The 20,804-nt window shown below is 37.0% G+C and overlaps 1 protein-coding gene and 1 pseudogene across 9 annotated transcripts in view; one reads left to right on the forward strand and one right to left on the reverse strand.

Moving 5' to 3' along the window:
• The window catches only part of ZFHX3 (zinc finger homeobox 3), a 1,367,978-nt gene that overhangs the window by 156,461 nt on the left and 1,190,713 nt on the right, over window positions 1-20,804 (forward strand). The window lies entirely within an intron of this gene.
• Window positions 190-20,344, reverse strand: LOC132416066 (large ribosomal subunit protein eL20-like; annotated as a pseudogene).

A 20,804-nucleotide genomic window follows, 5' to 3' on the forward strand; every position in this document is an offset into this window, starting at 1 on the left:
ACTTACTGTATAAGAGACTGGCAATAGTATACTTTCATTTCTCTTTTCTCTCCTGGCCTTTAAACTATTGTCATACATTTCATTTTTATGTATGTTGAAATCCCTGCAATACCTTGTTATTATTTTTGCTTTAAACAGTTAGTTATCTTTTAAAGAGATAAATTAAAGTTTTTTAAAAAAAAGTCTTTATATTTACATTTCTAGATTCTATTTCCAGTGCTCTTCCTTCTTTGTGTACCTCCAGCTTTTCATCTGGTATAATTTTCATTCTGTTTGAGGCACTTACTTTACTATTTCTTATAGTGCAGGTCTGTTGGTGATTATTTCTTTCAGTTTTTTATGTTTGGATAAGGTCTTTGTTTCACCTTCATTTTTCTATCTATTTTCACTGTCTCCCCCTTGCCTCCCCCTCCCTGTCCCCCACTACCCTAGTCAGTACTTCAAAGATGTTGCACTGTTTTCTAGCTTACCTTGCTTCTGATGAGAAACCTGTTGTTTCTCATCCTTTGTACATAATGTGTCTCTTTTTCTGCCCCCCTGACTACTTTTCACATTTTCCTCTTTATCCCCAATTTTAAGCAATTTGCTTATGATGTGTTTTAGTTTTCTTCATTTTTCATAGTTATGGTTGGGGTTCACTCAGCTTCTTGGGATTTTCCCCACAAGGAGTTTATTTTGGCCGACCTAGGGATGGGGAGGGCCCTGTATCTAAAAGAAGGTGTTGGGCCTCTTGATGGTGAAGCATGATTGAAGCTGGTGATGTAGGACTCAGTGGAGTGGCAGAAACTTGATCTTGGAGTTGTGGAACTGCTTGACTATTGGCAGGTGGCACCTGCTGGCTGTGATCTGCTTCACCATCATGATCTGGATTGAGTGGGCCCAGGTGCTGTGCTGGGCACCTGTGTCATGATAGCATTCAGTGGCAGTGCCTGTGATGGTCAGGTCCCGGTACACCTGGTACACGTGGGCGCTCTGTCAGAGTTGTGATGCAACCAGATGCTGAAGTTCTTCACCTGCAGGAGGATTTCTTGAACACCTGCCCACAGTAGATTATTTCCCCTGAAGACTTCATCTTCTTCAGCTGAGACACAAAGTATCAGCACAGCATGATTAGGTACAAAGATTTTTATGTGGTAGAGGGGTGGTGAGTGGCATTTGGGAGTGGGTAGGAGGCCCCCCCCGCCCACCACACCACCTCATGCTCTTGTAGTGTGCATGAAGCCTTCGTGACACTCTCCAGGCTGGCCACCACCCACAAAAGGGCTTATAGTTTTTTCAAATTTGGAAAAATTTTAGGCATTATTTTTTCAAATATTTTTTGCTCCCCATCCTTTAAGGAATGACAGTTATATTTGATCATTTGAGATTGTCTCATGGTTCACTGCTGCTTTGTTCATTTTTTCCTTGTGGGTTTTTTTTTTCTTGGCCCTCTCTGTTTCATTTTGGATGGTTTGTTGCTATGCCTTGTAGTTTATTAATCTTTGCTTCCACTTTGTCTAATCTCCTGTTAATACCATACACCATATTTGCATCTCATGCATTATAGTTTTCATCTCTAGAAGTTCAATACGTGTCTCTTTTAACACCTTCCAGGTCTCCATTTAACGTGTTCAATCTTTCCCCTGATTATTGTCAGTTTTTGACTTTTATAGTTTGAATCTATTTTGTGTTAGAAGCATACAAGTTAATACTTTGTGCATGCATATGCACATATGTATGTCCAAGTATGTATGTTTGTGTGTATACATACACATGCATGTATATCTATATACACACATATGTGTGTGTGTGTGTGTATATATATATATATATATAAAATCTGTGGAATTTTCCTTTTAAAGCTTTTTGCTTTAATTTGTACTTTGATACTAAAATTACAAAAAATCACTAAAATTACTGTTTTCTTCTGGTTAGTATTAGCTTGGCCAATCTTTTCCTGTATTCTGTTTTCAATCTTTCAAGGTCTGTTTTTTAGGTATATCTCTTGTAAGCACTATAGAAATGAAATTAATTTTGTTTATTCTTGTTATCAGTCTTTGAATTAGAAGTATTCATCTGTTTATGGAATTTTACTCTCAGTCATCACAAGGAATCAGACAGAGAGTTATAAAAATAGCTAAAGTGGGAGAAGCATAGATGTTGAGAACTCTTACAATAGTCTTGGTCATAGGTCCCAATTTTAATGGTTTCTGACTTTCTTTCTTGAATAGAGGCTGGAATTCAAGCAACTCCCATCAAATTATCTTTATTCTTGGCATATAGACCTGAAGATGCTAGTGGAGAAAAATTATCTTACTTTCCTAAGGTTTTCATGCTTTCTCAGCCTCCTGTCTCATATGAGAATGGATCTTTTAAAGCGTTAATGAACAGTATTATTTTGTATTTGAAAGTTAATTTTAAACAATGTCAGTATGTAGAAAAACTATTTCTTAGTGTATAGATTTTCTAATTGTCTCCATTTTCTTTAGTTTATGAAGTTGCTTCTTTTGGTCATTCCTTTTTAGTTGGTCATACACTAAGTTTACTTGATCAGTGTTGGGGTGAATTTTTTATTCTAATAGACTATATACTGTTCAGGGTCATTTATAATGAATACAAGGTAACATGCCTATTATATAAAAATAAAATAATTGTTTTTGTGAAGTGAATTGGAAGATGTGACATAATTAGACAGTGGGCATTTGTATTCTATTATCGCTTTAGAGCTGCAAAAAAATGGAGGTAGTTTATTTCATCTTGGTAATGCTCCTTCTTTCTGGTCCAACAATTTATCAGAAATGTTAATCCAGCAAGCCGTAAGTGGGGTGGGGGAGGGGAGGGGGAGAGAGGGGATTTAAAATTAGCCTGGAAATATTGCACAACTCATTAAAAATGTAATCATGCATAAAATGAGATCAATGAAAATTTATCTAAAAGTGCAAGGAAAAGGCATTTTCTAGTATGATACTGGATTTAATAGACTGGATTTTAATTTAGTCAGTTTGCTACAAAAAAATCCCTCCAGGCTAAATAAAACAGTTTTCCCTCCCAGTTATTGTACAGACAGCTAATTTTCAGACCCTTTCCTTCTGATATTCAGTCTTATCTCTTGCTGGGTACGGGTTTCACTATATTGCAGAATTTGTTTTCTTTACATTTTCCATTACTGCTTTCATTTGCATGATAAATGATTAGAAGTAGAAACAGGAAAAGAAGCTATGCAGACATTTCTTTATTAATTTTGTTTAAATTAGAATAACTTTTTTATTCATCCTCCTCCCTCCCCATTTAACAACCAGTGTATCTGAATTATTTTAATATTTTATTGTAGAGCTAGAGAAATGGGTTGCAGTTTTTTTCTTGCACTTCCTTCATGTAACATTTTATTTCATTCTTATGTTTGTAGTTTACATTTTGGTTCCTGTCTTGTGCAGTTAATGATATTGATGAATTTTTCTCTTAAAAGATACCCTGTGTTTAAGGCTGAGTCTAAGGTACAGGTGTTTAAAATGCGTTGACACTGATGAAACTGAGTGCTTTGAAGATTTATTTTGCAGACAATATCATCACAATTCTTAAGCAATAAATAGGGTTTGTAAAATTGGGCTTTATTTATGTCTTCTGCCCCTTCTATCTTAGCTGCTTTTCTAGTTTGATAATTTAGAATGTGAAATGATGTAATTAACTAAACCCATTAATGAAAACTTTCTGATGTTTTCCTTTCCCCTGAAGTTGTAAATGAAAAGAAGCTAGCTTTATTAATAAGAACTTCTCTGGGCAAAATTTGCCTGAGCAAAAATTAGTATGTAAGCTGAATGAATGGTTCCAGCAAAATTTGTCTGTAACAGAAGAATTTTATGATAATTCACATAGCTAACTTTTCTTTTTCTATTACACAGATTTTATGTAAATACTTTCCTGTTCAAAAAAATTCAAACATTACTGTTTGTTTATTCTTCCCATCCTTCTCTCTTACCTAAAACTAACACACTAGTCCTCAGCTATTCTTCCTGACATTTTTCTCTGTAAAATAGACCTGTACCTGTAGAAATACATTAGTTTTAATTTTTGTTAAATTATTCTAACATGAATTGTGTTACAATATTTTAATTTTTCTGCTTTAAAAATTTTACTAAACATTATATCTTGGAAAATTTTCCATTTCAATACGTATAACTATATTCTGTTGAAGTATTGAATAATATTCTATAATGTGGAGCTAGGAAGATCTGGAAAGAACCCAAGTATCCATCTTTAAGGGAGTGTTAACTGCGACAAACAACGATGCAATAAAAACCTTTGTGCATACCTCTGTGCATGGTGGAAATGTTTTCTGGGGGAAGATGACAAGAAGTAGGAGAGCAGGGTCATGGAACGCCCCTAAATTTTCCTCTGAGTGCTGTTTACCTAAATCCTATGCGTTTTAACAATTGTCTCATTGTCGTTCATTTCTAAGTAGTTTTTGAGTTATATATTGATTTTTCTCTTAAACATGAGTTATTGTCTAGGGGAAAGTTTCTGTGTCCATGTAGATTTTTTGGGCTATCTTCTTGATGATGATCTAAGTTTATTTCATTGTGATCATTCAGTATAGCTTTGTATGATTTCTGCTTTACAGGAGTCAATGAGATTTTTCTTCATGACCTAATACGTGGTCAGTTTTCTTTTGTGAGTGTCCCTGACTGAGGAGAATGTTCTTTGTTGTGTTCAACGTTCTACTTTATACCTATTAGGTCAAACTCATTAATTATATTATTCAAATACTCAGTGTTCTTACTTTTTGTTCATCTATTTTATATGCTGGTTCCTGAAAGCTGTGTTGTTAGATATGCCCAAAAATTCATGTGTTACATTTTCTTGGCAAATACCTCTTTTTGTCCTTTTAGTGCATTTGTCTAAAATGGTTTCTTTTTTTCTAATACTGAGAATTGCTTAGTGTATCTTATACTTTTATCTTCACTCTTTCTGTATTGTCTTATTTTAGATACATCTTTTAAATATAGTCTGTGGGTTTTCTACTGGAGTATTTAAGTTTCTTTTCTTAATATACAGCGATCCTTCACCCAGATTATAATTACCAGTGTTTTGGACTTATTTATGTTTTCTATTTGTTTTTCTACGATACAGTGCCTTATTTGTTTCTCCCTCTTTCTGCCTATCTTTGGTTGATCAGATTATTCTATTCCATTTTTTTCACTCCGCTTGTGGTTTGTAAGTTATATGTTCCACTTCTTTTTTTCTAGTCATTACACTTAAAATTTTAACATAGATTGTGATTGTATATCTTTCTGCCATTGTATGGGCTATCCCTACCCTGTCTCTAAATAATGTGAAAACCTTGATGTAGTTTTGCTTTTGTCACTTTCCACTTTCTCCAACGCTTCTCAAGTCTTGAGTTCCAAACTGTTAACATTTTTTGTTTGTTTGAAATCAACGTTTATTTAAATTTAATTAGTTTTGCTGGTTCTTTTGTTCACCCTTGCTTTTTATATCCAGTCTCTCTCTGATATTTTTTTTTTCTGGAGTACATTTTTGAGAAATTCTTGTTAGAGTGAGTTTGTGTATGGTAAATAGAATCATTGCATGTTTGAAAGTATCGTTATTTTGAAAAATAATTATACCTTCAGTAGACTTTTAGGTTCAAGTCTCAGCCAGCGTCTGGCATATGGTAGGCACTCTGCATGTTTTTTATGTGGAGAGCCTGTATAGAACTAGATGAGAGGAAGATGGGGTTCTTAACCCAAATGGTCCTGGGTACCCAGCTATATTGATTCTTGATTAGTCTTCTCTGGAACAGTCTGTCTAAGGACAGATGAAGTGGAACCCCTAGAGCTGCTCTCAAATCAAGGGATCTTTTGTGGCACACATATAGGCAGTGCTCATAATGGAAGGAGAACTTTTCTGGAGTCTTTTAGGATTTCTTTCTTATCTTTGACATTCCGAAAATTTCCCACAATTATGTGTGTGTGTATTGATTATCACCCTCACCCATTCCTCTCTGTTCTTCTTTTACTCCTATTAGCAAATGTAGAATTTTTAAAATTTAGTTTAATTTTTTTAAATGTTATTGCAGTATAGTTGATTTATAATATCATGTTAGTTTCAGGTGTACAGCACAGTGATTTAGAATTTCTGAATCTATCCTTCAAATCTCTTTTTTTTTCCTTCCTGAACTTATATAGCTTTTGTGCTGTGTTTTGAGACAACTCTTCGGTTATATTTTCCCGTTGACTATTTTAGTTTACAGCTTTGTCTGCTTTTCTTTTTAGATCATGTATTGAGGTTTTAATTTCAATGATTTTTAAAAAGACTTTATTTTTTAAAAGAGCAGTTTTAGGTTCATAGCAAAATTGAGAGACGGGTATAGAGGTTCCTCATATATCCCCTACTGCCCCCCCACCCCCACCCTGCCACTGCCCCAGCCCTCTGCCCCCAGCCCCCTGCATAACCTCTCCATTATCAACATCACTCACCAGAATGGTACCTTTGTTACAACTGATGAACCTACATTGACATATCATAATCATTCAAAGTTAATAGTTTACCTTAGGGTTCATTCTTGGTGTTGTACATTCTGTGGGACTGGGCAAATGTAAAATGACATGTGTCCATCATTATAGTATCATACTATATTTTCACTGCCCTAAAAATCCTCTGTGTTCCACCTACCCACCCCCTCACTCTTTACCTCTGGCAACCACTAATCTTGTTATCACCATAGTTTTGTCTTTTCTAGAATGTCAGTCATATAATTGGAATCATAGAGTATATTTCCTTTTCATTTAGTACCTTTTATTTAGTACCATGAATTTAAGATTTCCCCCCGTCTTTTTGTGGCTTCATAGCTCATTTCTTTCTAGCACTGAATATTTCTTTGTCTGGATATACCACAGTTTATCTGTTAACCTACTGAAGGTCATCTTGCTTGCTTCCTAGTTTTGGCAGTTATGAATAAAGCTGCTCTGAACATCTGTGAGCAGGTTTTTCTGTGGACTTGTTTTCAGCTCCTTTGGGTGAATAACAAGGAGTACGATTGCTGGATTATATGGTGACAATATGCTTAGTTTTGTAAGAAACAGCCAAATTATCTTACAAAGTGGCTGTACCATTTTGCATTCCCATCAGCAATGAATGAGAATTCTTGTTACTCCACATCCTTGTTAACATTTGGTGTTGTCAGTGTTCTGGATTTTGGCCATACTAAGAGGCATGTAGTGGTATCTTGTTGTTTTAATTTGCATTTCCCTGATGATGTACAATGTGGAATATCTTTTCATATGCTTATTTTCCATCTGTATTTTTTCTTTGGTGAGGTGTCTGTTAAGGTTTTCTGTCTATTTTTAAACTGGGTTGTTTTCTTCTTGTTAACTTTTAAGAGTTTTTATATTTTGAATAACAGTTCTTTTTTAGTGTCTCTTTTCCAAGTATTTTCTCCCAGTCTGTGGCTTGTTTTCTCATTTTATTGATATTGTCTTTGGCAGAGCAGAAGTTTTTAACTTTAATGAAGTCCAGCTTATTAATTAGTTTTTTCATGGATCTTATCTTTGTTCTATCTGAAAAGTCATTGCCATACTTAAAGTCATCTAGGTTTTCTCCTACTTTATCTTCTAGTAGTTTTATAATTTTGCATTTTACTTTTAGGTCTATGATCCATTTTGAGTTAGTTTCTGTGGCGGATATAAGGTCTGTGTCTAATTCATTTTTTTGCATGTGGATGTCCACTTGTTCCAGCACCATTCATTGAAGAGATTATCTTTGCTCCTCCATTGTATTGCCTTTGCTCTTTGGTCAAAGATCAGTTGACTATATTTGTGTGGATTTTGGGTGGCTCTATATTCTATTCTCTTGATCTATTTGTCTCAGTGACAATTGTTCTGTTTACCGTATCTCTAATTTGTTTTTTCTCGTAGATGCCTACTCTTTTTTTTATGGATGCAATGTTTTATCATTTATATATGTTATATATATTTATTGTTGACATATTTATTTATAACTACATATATATTTATAATAGCTTTATTGAGATATAATTCACATACCAAAAAATCCACCCTTTTAAAATGTACAATTTAGTAATTTTCAGTATATTTACCAAGCTGTGCAACCATTATCACTATCTAGTTGCAGGACCTTTTCATTACTTAAAAGGTAACCCTGTACCCATTGTCAGTGATTCCTCATTTTACCCTCCTCACAGCTTCTCACAATCTCTACTCTACTTTCTGTCTCTATAGATTTGACTACTGGGGACCATAAATGGGATCATAGAATATGTGGCCTTTGTGGCTGGCTTCTTTCACTTGGCATAATATTATCAAGGCTCATCCGTGTTGTAGCATGTATCAGAACTTTTTATTATCCCTTTTTATTGATGAATAGTATTCTATTGTACGGATATACCACATTTTGTTTATCCATTAATCAGTTGATGGACATGGGGTGATTATGGATAATGTTGCTATGAACATTTGTGTATAAGTGTTTGTGTGAACATATGTTTTCAGTTCTCTTGGGTATAACTCGGAGTGGAATTGCAGGATCACATGATACCTTTATGTTTAACGTCTTGAGAAACTGCCAAACCGTTTTACAGAGTACCCGCACAACTTTGCTATCCCACCAGCAATTAATTTAAGAGGGTTTCAGTTTCTCCATTTGTTAATTCTTCCTCTATTGGATACTTCTCTTCTGTGGTGTTGGTTTTCCTAAAATGTTTAGTGATTCTTGGTTGTATGTTCTTCTTTATATTGGAGATTCCCTGGTGGTTGTTTTATACAATTGAGTTTTGAGTGGTTTATTATTCAGCAATAGATGACCACAGCATTTACATGCTCTTAAATCACAGTTAACCAGAATGCTCAGAAAATGGAAATGGATCTTCCTAATCAACAAAACAAAAACAACCACTGCAAAACCAAAACCCCCAAAAAACCTACGAAATAACCACCACCACCACCAACCCCCAAGCCACCACCAAACCCACTTTGCTTAAATTCTTATGGTTAAGATTCTTTAAAAAAACTTTTACAAAAATACATGAACTTATGTTCTTGGTTTAGAAAGTGCATAACGTAATATAATACTGGATTCTTGGGGATTTCGAACATCAAAATATTACTTTTAGATCTATGTGTATAGATGGTGCAGGCTTTTGCGATTTTTTATTTTTTTAAAAGTTGCCTTGCTGAATGGGCTGTGTGATCTCCCAGCAGTTCCTTGAGCATTTTGAGTCCCTCCTATGTCTGAGCATCCTTCATGCTGATCTCTTTGCCTACAATAGTCCTGGCCACTTTTCATGTTTTGATTCCAGGGGCCCTCCTTTGATATAGAACAAGAGTCAGTGCTAAGAGTTCAGGGGACAGGTCTAGGCTTCAGCGAAAGGGGCTATGGAGAACGATTCATGGAGTCTGGGACTGAAATAGGCATTCTGGAGACAAGGCATTGCTCAGTGTGGAACATGGCTGTGCAAAGGCAGAAGGCCAATTGAATCACCTGGACAAACATGGCTGAAGATTGTAGACTATGGATATACTTGGGACTGAGAATGACATACCAGCCCAGGGGGATCAAGATTAGGAAAACAAAGTGAATTACAAACATGAGGTACTGTAGAGCTGGACCTAAGAGATGAATCCTGAATGGGCTATAGCTGACTCACTGGATTTGTCTTCTATAAGCATAAGAAGGAAGTGATGCCCTACTAGGCCTGCCGGGATGACAATGCCCAATCAAAGCTACCAGAAAATTAAAAAAAAAAAAAAAAGCTACCAGAAAATAGAAAGGCATGGTAACTTTGTTATTCCTCCAACAGTATTCACACACTGCTTTTTAGTAATGATATTGAAATCCTCCAATAATTTGAGAATTCACTTTCCAGGATCAGTGGTACTTCAAGTTTTCATTGCCCTTAGAAATGTGTTCTTTAGCTAATTTATAGATAATAGCTTTCACTGTACTTTAAATGATAGATTATGTGCCTAGACTGTGAGAATGTAATAAATGTTTCCTAGGTGTTTCAAAGTTTCATCAAATAGTCACTAAATAATTATAATAGGTGGTAATCAAAGAGTAATGTGGTTTCTAAATTACATGGGTCCCACTGGTTTTAATAAATGTAGAAGTACTAACTAAATTTTTACTAAGTGATGCATAAGGTTGTATTGTAAAATATTTCGTAAAACTAAGATGATTAGCAAACTGTTAAAAACTAGGCTTTGGTGAACCATCTGGGCCCATTGAATTCGACACACTATTTCAAACTTGAGCTGTTTCTACAAATCACCTTTAATGCCCCTCCTTGGTAATAGCCCTCCCTTCAAAATCTTATTGTGCATCTTAATGACATAATTTATACATTTTGAACCATCTTTTTCTGGTAAGCATTACTTCCAATCTTCCCATATAGCAGAAATCTCAGGATTTCATCATTTCAATCTTGTCACACAGCTTTTCCATTTCACATTCTGTAAGGTGGTTCCAAGATGGGTCCTGGAAAATTGGTGTGCAAGTAAACAATTTCCTGCTCCGGAGACCTAAATTTCTATTCTGCTCTGAACCACAGGATAGACACAGTAGCTCACATTCGTTTCATGGAAGCTTGATCGTATATCTTTTTTTTTTTTTTTTTTCTTTTTGCGGTACGCGGGCCTCTCACTGTTGTTGCGGAGCACAGGCTCCAGACGCGCAGGCTCAGCGGTCATGGCTCACGGGCCCAGCCGCTCCGCGGCATGTGGGATCTTCCCGGACCGGGGCACGAACCCGTGTCCCCTGCATCGGCAGGCGGACTCTCAACCACTGTGCCACCAGGGAAGCCCCTGGTGGTTGTCTTTTAATGTCTCATTAGAAATATTCTACAACACATGCTTCCATATGGCTCAACTCTCAGAATCTGAGTGCCTCAGGTCTCGAATATAGGAAAAATAGGAATCACACCTTTCAATATTGCTTATGACCATCAGCATTTGACCTAAGAGTTGGCAAAGTGCTTTAGAATTTTTTGAGAACAGGCTTTTCATAATAAATGTGTGGTGTCATTATTGTCATCTCTTGATCTATTTAATGTTACTGTGAACATCAGTGCAGATTGTGTCCACTGCTTTCCCCATCTGTTCTTTACATTATCTCCTTGAACATTCCTCTGAATGGGCTACACAGGATTTGCCTTCATGGCACTGTGTACTGATTTACATTTCTCTATCAGTCCATCTTTCTCCAGATTGATTGTGATCTCACCGCTTGTTAAGATCTCCAGATACAGGTTGCTTTTACAGTTAGATTTACTACTAATTACTAAAGTGTAACGTTCTTGTTTCCTAGGAGAATGGAAAAACAAATTTTGCCAAATCATGCAATTATATAAAGACAAAGCATACATGGTCTAGTGGGGGAAGGCTTTTTTTGTTCATATATGGGACAGTGTATTTATATGTATACATAATTTGGATACCTATTAGAAAATTGTATTTAATCTTAAGTATTTTTCTACATTATATCTATTTATCAGTGGAGTCCCATATATGATGTATCACAAAGATGACATGCTGGTGACCTACTAAAAATGAAAATGAAGGATGGGGAGAGGGACAGAAGAACCTGTTTTTTAAAAAACATATTGCTGAAGTTTTCTTCTGCTGCAGAGATAGGAATATAGACACTCCTATGTAGTTGCTTCTAGAGTAATTCTATAAACACATTTCCTTTTAGTTGAAAAGGATTCACACTGGCTCTCTAAGAGTTTAAGTGTGTGTCTGTTCTACAGACACACTCAGTAGATTTTCATGGAATTTTTGTGATTGAAGAATGTTATATTAACACTGTAGTATAAAATGGGATATTAGACTTTTTTTCCTTGCAAGCAACAGAAAACACAACTTAAACTCCCTTAAGCAAAACAAAGGAATATATTGGTTCAACTACCTGAAAAGTACAATAGGCTTCAGACACAGTTGGATCCAGGAGTTCAAATTGGGTCATCAAGACTTCAAAAACTCTCTCTGCCTCTTTACTCTGCTTTCCTGTGTTGGTCTATTCTTAGCACCTGTGTTGGCAGGATGGTGCCCAAAGGCTCCAGGCTGACCTGTCTTTCCCATTGAATCTTTTCTTTTTTGTTAGAAGTCTCTAAGGCAGAGAACTTTACTTCCCTGAAATAGTTTGTGCTTCTTAGAAACAAATTTTGTGTTTGTTGCTACTTGATTTTGAATAGAAGACGGTTAGCCGAATATGGAGAGAGAAAGTACAGACATTTACAAATTGAGTTACTGAGAGCTGTACTTAAAGTTCGTCTGTGAATGCAGTTTCCTCATAATGGTGTCTCAATACACAAACATTGTTGAGGTTGACTCTCTTGTGGATATGAAGGTAGATAATGATTTGGTGATAAGGAAATAAAAGAACACCATCAGTTAGTACTGACCCCTGTTATTGTCCTCTCCCCACCAGCGGGGGCAGATTGGTTTGTTTTCCTTGGTGTTCAGAGGGTGTGGGCAAGAATCTGACTTCTTGATGGAAGGAAGCATTTCTTTCTTTTTTTTTAATTAAAATTTAAAAAAACTATAGTTGATTTACAGTATTGTATTAGTTTCTATTTTTAGTTTTTTAAGGAACCTCCATACTGTTCTCCATAGTTGTTGCACCAATTTACATTCCCGCCAACAGTGTAGGAGAGTTCCCTTTTCTCCACACCCTCTCCAGCATTTGTTATTTGTAGACTTTTTGATGATGGCCATTCTGACCCTTGTGAGGTGATACCTCATTGTACTTTTGATTTGCATTTCTCTAATAATTAGAGATGTTGAGCATTTTTTTCATGTGCCTGTATGTCTTCTTTGGTGAAATGTCTATTTAGGTCTTCTGCCCATTTTTTAATTGGGTTGTTTGTTTTTTGATATTGAGCTGTATGAGCTGTTTGTATAGTTTGGAAATTAAGTCCTTGTTGGTTGCATTGTTTGCAATTTGTGCCAATATAATAGAATCATGGAATCACAGAATGTTAGAGGTGAGAGGGATTTTGAAATCATCTGGTCATATAAGAAAAGAATGGAGAAAATGTTGTTTAGAGGTGATGTGACTTGGGCAGGGGAGTTTTTGGTCAGTGTCAGTGGTAGATGGTAAAATGGGGAAAGTATGATGTTTGGAGGCAGACCAATGTATAGTTTCTATTCCTTCACTAAGCGTGCAGGTTTGAGCCAGCTACTTTAAGTGCTTCTGATATTAAATTGTTTAGTGATAATATAGGTAAAGAACTTACTAGAGTGCTTGGCACTTAATGGGTGCTCAGTAATCACTAATGGGCTTGCTCATGCAGGGAACATATGCCTTCCTTTAGCTTATCCCTATCTTTTTTTTTTTTTAATATTTATTTATTTGGCTGTGGTGTGCAGGCTTTTTAGTTGCGGTGTGCGGGCTCTTAGTTGCAGCATGTGGGATCTAGTTTCCTGAGCAGGGATCGAACCCAGACCCCCAGCACTGGGAGTGTGGAGTCTTAACTGCTGGACTACCAGAGAAGTCCTTATTTCATCCCTATCTTTTTTTTTTTTTTCAGCTTGCATAGCATATTTATTTTTATTTTATTTTTTTTAACATCTTTATTGGGGTATAATTGCTTTACAATGGTGTGTTAGTTTCTGCTTTATGACAAAGTGAATCAGTTATACATATACATATGTTCCCATATCTCTTCCCTCTTGCGTCTCCCTCCCTATCCCACCCCTCCAGGCTGTCACAAAGCACTGAGCCGATATCCCTGTGCCATGCGGCTGCTTCCCACTAGCTATCTACCTTACGTTTGTTACTGTATATATGTCCATGCCTCTCTCTCGCCCTGTTTCATCCCTATCTTACAGTGCCCTTGTGAGCCTTCACTTTATTAAACCTAGCACAATGTCATCATGAGTGCCAATAATCCACTCATTTTTTGTTGTTGTTGTTACTGTTGATTTAATTTCTTTGAAACTAGTCCTTCTCCATGAAGAAGAAGGGCAGGCCTGAGTTCATATTTACTTGGTAAAATTAGGTGCTTTGGGTATTAAACAAACCTGTCTCCATGAACATTCACATTACAACATGGAAGTCAATACAAATAAAAATATGGATGAATATTGCCACATGTAACATAGGGAGATTCTAGACCTTGATCAGGCCCTTGCCTACCTTTCTACCACCCGTCTACTACTTCTGTCGCCCTTATTACCAGGTTCTTGTTAAGCTGGCCTTCAGGACATTCCTCCAAAAGGTCAGATTGCTCCCTGCTCTATAACCTTGGCAATGGCTCTTACCTCCACCTGGAATGTTCTTTCCCTATTGTGTTTGGCTCCTTCTTGTCATTCAGATTTTTTGCATCCTTTGCTGATCAGCCAATCTGAAATGTCCCTTGTCCTCTATCACATCAACTGGTTACATTTTCATTATAGCACTTGTTATTTATTTGTTTGTTCATTTATTGTGTATTGTCTGTTTTCTCCCGTTGGACTAGTTAACATAGTTAATTCTGTTATGAAGATAACTACATATTTACTTTGCAGTTATCACATAGTTACTATGTAGCTATTTCTCATTCCCCATTACATAATGTCTAAAGCAGTGCCCAGTACACAGGCAGTCCCTCCTTAAATATTTGTTGGATGAAGGAGGAAGTGAATTTGAAGAACCCATATAGGTAGCGCTGTGCCTTGTGGAAAGAGGTCCAGGCCAGTATTCTAAGCTACTTTTACTCTGGACTATGTGATCTTGGGACAGAATTCCACCTTTTGGATCTTGATTGCTTTTCTAATAAAATAAGTTTAACTAGATCACATAAGGTTTCTTTATTCTCTTCCAAACTGTGATTCGATGTCTGTTTTCTTCCATGCTGGACAATTGTTAGGGTTCAGGACATGATACCCCCAAATATGGTACCGTGGCATATTGAATATTTTAAGTTGAAGAAATTTGAGAAACAGCAGGTACAGGAAAATCTTTCTGACCTTCCCCTTCTTTGCTGAAGCAAGTCATAAGACCCTCATGTGAGAGGTACCCATCCTGTACCCAGAGGGAATGAGCATCCTTATCTCTGAAGATGGAGGAATGCTGAGAGGAGTACAAATGAACAGGCCCTGTTAAATTTTGCCCAGTTATTACCTTTAGCCTATACCCTTTTGACTTATCACATTCCCCGCCCCCGACTTTCCACTTTTCATCACACCTAGTATCAAAACACTCAGCCTTAAGCTCTTCTTCAGGTCTTCATTTCCTTATGAAGGCTCCAGTGTAACTCAAAACTTATATTAAATAAATTTTTATGTCTTTATCCTAATTTTTTTCATTAGTTTAGTTTTCAGGTCCAGCCAGGAATCTTAAGAGAGTCGAGGAAGAGTTTTTCTTTCCCTATACAATCTCATAAGAATTTACCTTATAGGTAGGTAAAGGTGCTCTTTTTGATGGTGTCTGTGTATCAAAGCACAAACTAAATACCAGGCAGTAGCTGATGGTTCTGGAGAATCAGACGATAGGTGAAAAATAGGCATTACCTAAGAAAAAAAGGATAGTTTTATATGGGGTTAAGTATTGCACTACTGGTGGAAGATAGACTCATAAATTCTAAGGAATCTTTCTGATAATTGGAAAAAAGGTTATAGCAATCAAAACATAAATACCCATCCAAATGATTCCTTTCTATGTAATTTTAGGAAGAGTTGTAGAAAATTAATGTTTAGGCCTTTTCTTCTGTGATTTCCTTTATGAACAAATGCTAACAATTGGCAGAATTCTTTTCCTTTCCCCACACTATTTGCCTTTCAGAATAGAGAGTGGTATTTCATTACTCTGTATTAGTTTCCTGTTGATGCTTTACTAAATGACACCAAATTTGGGAGTTTAAAATAACACAAATTTAATATCTTACAGTTCTGGAAGTCAGAAGTCTGAAATGGGTCTCATTGGTCTGAGATCAAGGTGTCAATGGGCTGCATTTCTTCTGCAAACTCTGATGGAGAATTTGTTTTCTTGCCTTTTCCATCTTCTAAAGGCAGCCCACATTCCTTGGTTCATGGCCCCTTCCTCCATCTTCAAAGCTAGCAATGGCCAGTTAAGTCTTTTTCATATCATATCACAATGGGACTCACTCTTCTGCCTCCATCTTCTACCTTTAAAAACCCTTGTGATTAAAAACGCTGGATTATAATCCAGGATAATTTCTCTGTTTTAAGGTCAGTTGATTAACAGCCTTAATTCCATCTGCAGCCTTAATTCCCCTTTGCCAGGTAATATATTCACAAGTTCTGAGAAATAGGACATGGACATCTTTGGCGGGGCAGGGGGGGACATTATTCTGCCTACCACATACTACTTAAGAGAAAAAGAACAATCCCCAAGAAAAACAAGTTCCAAGGCATCTGCTAAAATGAAAGCAATGTACGTATTAATATGTGAAGATAACCCCATTCTTTTTTCAGTTGTTTAGGAAAAAAGGTGACAACATCTACCTTTTGGTTTATTGAAGAACAGTTACGATGTAGGGCCAGCAATGTCCCCAATAGTAGGCTAAAAATACCAACACCTAGGGGTTTGTAACCCAGATTTCAGAAAGCCATCTGGATCCTGGAACTCTTAATCCACTAGCACCATCTTTTATGCGTTGAGTTGGTAGAAAGTGTATGGTTCCATTTACATAGATACGTTGCCCGCAGAAAATGTTCACTGATATAGTTTGGTTGAAACCCCCTTGCCCTGCAACTCTGGCTTCAAATGATTTAGGAAATAATCTACAAATGTGACCAACCACACAATAGAAACCTATATTACTCCCCTGTGGAACAGCGAATGTAAATTTCTGCTTTGCTTACCTGGAAGCCAAATATACAGAGGAAAGGAAAGTTAACTTCTGGCCCTGATTCATCACTTTTATTGAAGTTAAATTCTTTTGTTTTAATGCATACTTGATTGAGCAAGTATTTATTGAGGCAGTTATGGTTTGTAGGAGAAAGAGACAGTTGAAGAAAGAACAAATGAATCTAATGTAAATCAAATACTTAGTCCTTTTATAGGAACTACAAAGACTTAAATGTGTGTTCTTAATGGTAATTTTTACAAAACTCCAATAGGAGAATTTGACAGTGATTGTTTCGGTGGGGAGATGGGTTTTTCCTTTCACATGCTAATCACCTACTCCTGGTGATATTTCTCTCCTTGACTGCAGTTGCAGAATTGAATAATTTATGGAATGAATTTTATTGTAAATTTATTGTGTCACAAGCAGGTTGTAATTTCACTAACAGTTCACTTAAGTTATTAAGTTAAAAAAAATGTGTTTGATAGGATAGTGCATTTGGAGGCCTTTTTTTTTCCCTCTCAGCAAGTTCACATCTTATATATTTTCAAAACAGAGTACTTGCCTAATTTTTATTCAGAATCTGATATGCGAGAAGGAAGCACACATTAACATAAGTGGAATCGCATTTGCACCCTATTGTTGAATTTTGGAAGTCGTAAACAAATTATTGAAGATTTTATAGAGACAGAAATAGCATGAAACCCACAGTGCTGTGGCGCTGCTGCCATTGTTCCCTGCATAACTGTCCCCAGCTTCCTGATGACAAATGAGGAGATGGTGGTGCAAAGGTGAAGATGTTCCTGGGAGGGGGAAAAGCCACATTAATCCCTTCGTATTTTGCTTCAACTCTGAGGTTACAATAATGGTGCACTGTCACTCCCCCAGATCTTATCCAATCCTAATGGACTACAAAGAGAATAGGAAAAAAAAATCGTTAAAAATCTCTCACAGGGGTATCTGATTGGCCTCCGTCTACATTTGCTACATTCTCAGGGCCTCTCTTTTAATGCCCTTTCCACTGTGATAAGAGGCAACATTTGGCCATTGCAGAAATCTCTGCTTATTTCTGCCTCCGGTGCTTCAGCATTCAGCAAACATATATTTAAGGTCGCCAGTTATTTACATTGAAATTTTTCTATTGACCCTGCCAGTGTGAATGAATTTCAAACAAGTCATTTCTTTCTTTGTATAGATGATTTCTCTAGGTTCCTTGTAGGGGTTACTTTTAATTCCTCTAGGAGTTCCCTCTATTCTTGTTAGCACCCAGAGGATTTGATTTCTGTTTATCCCCCTGTCTCCCAATGTGTGGCCCCCTCTCCCCGCATCCTACCCTGGGTATTCTAACCCTTGCATGGAGGATGCTGGATAATAGCCACCATTCTTGAACAGGAATACTTTTTAGGCCTTTAGAATAGACATTTTCACCATCTGTTACATAGAATCTAGAAATGTGATGAGAAAACAGGTTGTAATTAGCTAAAAAATGGGTAAGATTCTCTGTGTCTTAATGCATTTAGAATTGATGAAATAGCCTTTTAAATTTCCATGAAAAGAAATGAAGCTTGTACTTTAAAAAAATTAATAGGGTTTATTTTTTGGAGCAGTTTGGGTTTATAAAAAATTGAGGGAAAAGTACAGAGTTCCCATATGCTCCTGCCTCCTTTCTCCTGTTAACATCTTGCATTAGTGTTGTTAAAAAACAAAATTTGACTAAGTAAATTATAAAGTCTTCCTGGCTTTAGTCAACAATTAGTGAATCAGGCAGCATCCCGTCTAGCACGCAGAAAGGAGCTCCAAGGAGCTGTACAAAATTAAAGACTTTTATAGACAGAAGGGAGTGGGACAGGAATTTGTACAAGTTTTGCTCTCAGTCCAAAAATAGAGCATTCTTATGAAACCTTTCATAAGCCGAAATGGTGTAAAGTAAAAAAAAACAATTACCTTAAGACATATCTTGCTAACAGATGCACAAAATAAATCTAGATAAAGCACAGACGCTTGCAGACACATTTCAAAGTTATGGCTTTTTTCTTTTTTCTTTTGCGGTACGCAGGCCTCTCACTGTTGTAGCCTCTCCCGTTGCGGAGCACAGGCTCCGGATGCATAGGCTCAGCGGCCATGACTCATGGGCCCAGCCGCTCCACGGCACGTGGGATCTTCCCATACTGGGGCACGAACCCATGTCCCCTGCATTGGCAGGCAGACGCTCAACCACTGCACCACCAGGGAAGCCCAAAGTTATGGCTTCTTGTTGCTGAGATGCTGAGTGTAGTTCCTGGGGAAAGAGCTTGGTGGTGCCACTTTTGCTGCTCTGTTTGCCTGCTGCCTCTATAAAGGCTTGCTGCAAAACAAATGCTGAACCCTGTTTTCATTTTTTGCCTTTTTTTTGTAAAAGTGAAAATCCTCTTCAGATTTCTTTTGGTTAACTAAAACAGGTACTAATGTAGATCTTCCGTAAAAGCAAAGTGGCATAAAGCAAACTTTCAAAAAGTGCGGGATACCAGTACTAGCAAAAAGTGGATTGGTTATGGCAAGGTCACTTTCCTTTAGGGGGTGGCAGGCGTCTACTAGGCAGTTTACCTAACTAGTGCTGACCAGGTGATTCCTGACTGACTGGTTTAAGATTCCATTTTTGGGAGAGGCCAAAACTGTAATTATGTCTTGGTTTGGTGCAGTGGGTCTTAGCATAACTGATTTAATTTTGGGTCTGTTGCCTTGTTTTTAGCAGTGTGGTACTTTTATTACAGTTGATGAGCCAATGTTGATATATCATTATTAACTGAAGTCCATTGTTTACATTAGGGTTCACTCTTGGTGTTGTATCTTTTATGGATTTTGACAAACGTATAATACATTATCCACCATTACAGTATCGTATTGAACAGTTTCACTGTCCTGTGTTCCATCTGTCACTATCCTACCCATCCTTACCTGCTCCCTTCAACCGCTGGTGGCAATCTCTGTTCTTTTCACTGTTTCCATAGTTTTGCCTTTTCCAGAATGTCATATAGTTGGAATCATACAGTAAGTAGCCTTTTCAGATAGGCTTCTTTCACTTAGCAATGTGCATTTAAGAGTCATCCATGTCTTTTCATGGCTTGATAGCTCATTTTTAAAAAAAAAATTTATTTATTTAATTTTATTTATTTTTGGCTGCGTTGGGTCTTCGTTGCTGTGCATAGGCTTTCTCTAGTTGCGGTGAGTGGGGCCTACTCTTCGTTGCGGTGTGTGGGCCTCTCATTGTGGTAGCTTCTGTTGCGGCACACGGGCTTCAGCAGTTGTAGCTTGTGGCCTGTAGAGTGCAGGCTCAGTAGTTGGGGCACACGGGCTTAGTTGCTCTGCAGCATGTGGGATCTTCCCAGATCAGGGCTCAAACCCGTGTCCCCTGGCTTGGCAGGCAGATTCTCAACCACTGCACCACCAGGGAAGCCCAGTTCATTTCTTTTTAATCACTGAATAATCAGCTTGTACTTTTTATTGGGTAACATTGAGTAGGAATTCAGATTTTTCTCATACGGAAGAAAAGATAAGGAGACTCACCTTTTGCTCTCCTGAGTCCATCCTGGCATCTTGTATTTTCTTTCTACCACTGATGACCTTATAGTTAAGTCATCATTGTAATATATGGCCACAAAATAATGAGACTGATTAAACAGTACGTGTAGGAAAACAGACTCATTCATTTGATCATATTTCATATATTCCTGTTAGCATTTTCCCTTGGTTTATTATAAATACAATGTCTAGTCTCTTGCTAAGAAAATGAGACTTGTTCTTAATGCTGCAGGTATATACTTGATCTGAAACCAGCTCAGGTAAATTATAATTCTGTGTGTCTATATCTGTCTAATATCGGGCACATATTCAATCCACATACTGGGGATTAGGTACCAATCTGTATATCAGGAAAAGATTGGTGAACAAGATGGAGCTTACAACATTCTACTGTAAACAACAGAGGCAGTAAACAAATAGTTAACGTAATTTAGGTCCTAAAAAGTGCTATGATGAAAAACAGGGT

This window comes from Delphinus delphis, chromosome 20, assembly GCF_949987515.2.
Source record: "Delphinus delphis chromosome 20, mDelDel1.2, whole genome shotgun sequence".
Classification (NCBI taxonomy): domain Eukaryota; kingdom Metazoa; phylum Chordata; class Mammalia; order Artiodactyla; family Delphinidae; genus Delphinus; species Delphinus delphis.